The following is a 2117-nucleotide window of genomic DNA, read 5'->3' as shown; positions in this document are numbered from 1 at the left end:
TACGTTAAAAAAGAAGGATAATGGACTGAGTGCGAGGTGGTTCACGCCTGTAATCCCAACACTTTGGGAGGCTGAGACAGGCAGATGACCTGAGACCAGGAGTTCGAGACCAGCCTGACCAACATGGTGAAACCCCATCTCTACTAAACATACAAAAATTAGCTGGGCAGGGTGGCAGGCGCCTATAATCCCAGCTACTCAGGAGGCTGAGGCAGGAGAATTGCTTGAACCCGGGAGGCAGAGGTTGCAGTGAGCTGAGATTGTATCATTGCACCCCAGCCTGGGTGACAGAGCAAGATTCTATCAAAAAAAAGAAGAATAGCAGCCATTCCTTCCTTGCCTTCAATGTAAGTAGGAATGTTACTCGTTTTCTCCACTAAGTGAGTGCATTGGTTCTTGGGCTGGATCTTAGTCCAGTGAATGAATTTGGGGATTTGGAGAGAAGTGTACTTGAGAAACATATTAGTCCAGTATCACATTGCTATGAAGAAACACCCGAGACTAGGTAATTTGTAAGAAAAGGCGTTTAATTGGCTCACGGGCTATATAGGAAGCATGGCAGCATCTGCTTCTGGGAGTCCTCAGGGAGCTTTTACTCATGGCAGAAGGCAAAGTGGGAGCAGGCATCTTCACATGGCCAAAGCAGGAGAAAGAGAGAGCGAGGAGGTGCTACCCATTTTTAAACAACCAGATCTTAGGATATCTCGCTGTCATGAGAACAGCACTGAGGGGATGGTGCTAAACCATTCATGAAGGATTCACTCCCATGATCCAGTCACCTCCCAGCTGGCCCCACCTCTAACACTGGGGATTACACTTCAACATGAGATTTGGTGGGGACACAGATCCAAACCATATCAAAATGCAATTAAAGATTTTTTTTGATTTGTTTTAGAGACAGGGTCTTGCTATGTTGGCCAAGATGGTCTCATACTCCGACCCTCAAATTATCCTCTCACCTCAGCCTCCCAAATTGCTGGGGTGACAGGTGTGAGCCACAGCTGCCAGCCCTAATATAAATCTTGACTCAGCATTCTTTATTCTCACTGTCAGACTGCTCAATGCATCCCTTCTTGAAGTTTCGAAAAACAGGTATGTTCAGATAATTTTCAGCAGAATTCATCAAAAAAATGTTTAAAACTCTTTAAAATTTTGACACATTTTATGTAGCACAATTGCTGCCATTTAAAAATTAGGTGTTTTGGTCGGCATGATGGTTCACACTTGTAATCTCAGCTCTTTGGGAGGCCGAGGCAGGCAGATCACCTGAAGTCAAGAATTTGAGACCAGCCTGGCCAATATGGTGAAACCCCGTCTCTACTAAAAATATAAAAATTAACCAGGCATGGTGGTGCACACCCATAGTCCCACCTACTCAGGAGGCTGAGGCAGGAGAATGGCTTGAACCCAGGAGGCGGAGTTTGCAGTGAGCCAAGATCACGCCACTGCATTCCAGGCTGGGTGAGAGAGCGAGACTCCGTCTCAAAACAAACAAACAAACAAACAAACAAACAAAAAACAGGTGTTTCATTCCACTCCCTCCATCAGTGTTTTCTTATTTCTAATACTTCTAGAAACCTCCTTTAAGTTTTCCTATTTTAGACAGACATCACACAGGTGCTGTTTTGTGGGAGAGGGGGATGACAGTCTTACTCTGTTGCCCAGGCTGGAGTGCAGTGGTGCAATTATAGCTCACTGCGGCCTCTGACTCCTGTGCTCAACCCATCCTCCCCCGATGGCCTCCCAAGTAGCTGAGACTACAGGCACACACCATGCTGCCCAGCTAATTTTTTAATTTTTTAGTAGAGTCAGGTCTCACTGTGTTGCCCAGGCTGGTCTTGAACCTCTGGCCTCAAGCAAAACTCCCACCTTGGCCTCCCAAATTGCTGGGATTACAGGAGTGAGCCACTGCACCTGGCCCATAGATGCATTAACACCTCTATATGGTGGTGGAGAGAAGACTCCCTGCCTCTCCCGGCCACTAGGAAATGACCTCAGTGTCATTCTGCAAATACACAAGAGGATCTGGAGCTATTCTTGAGGTAGACTTTCAACAGCAAAACTCAGAGCACAACATGGAAAATAATCATAAAAAATTAAATAATAATACTATCAAA

This window comes from Trachypithecus francoisi, unplaced genomic scaffold (genome assembly GCF_009764315.1).
Source record: "Trachypithecus francoisi isolate TF-2019V2 unplaced genomic scaffold, Tfra_2.0 Lachesis_group13, whole genome shotgun sequence".
NCBI lineage: Eukaryota > Metazoa > Chordata > Mammalia > Primates > Cercopithecidae > Trachypithecus > Trachypithecus francoisi.
The sequence above is the reverse complement of the archived record's forward strand: the minus strand, read 5'-3'. Positions refer to the sequence as shown.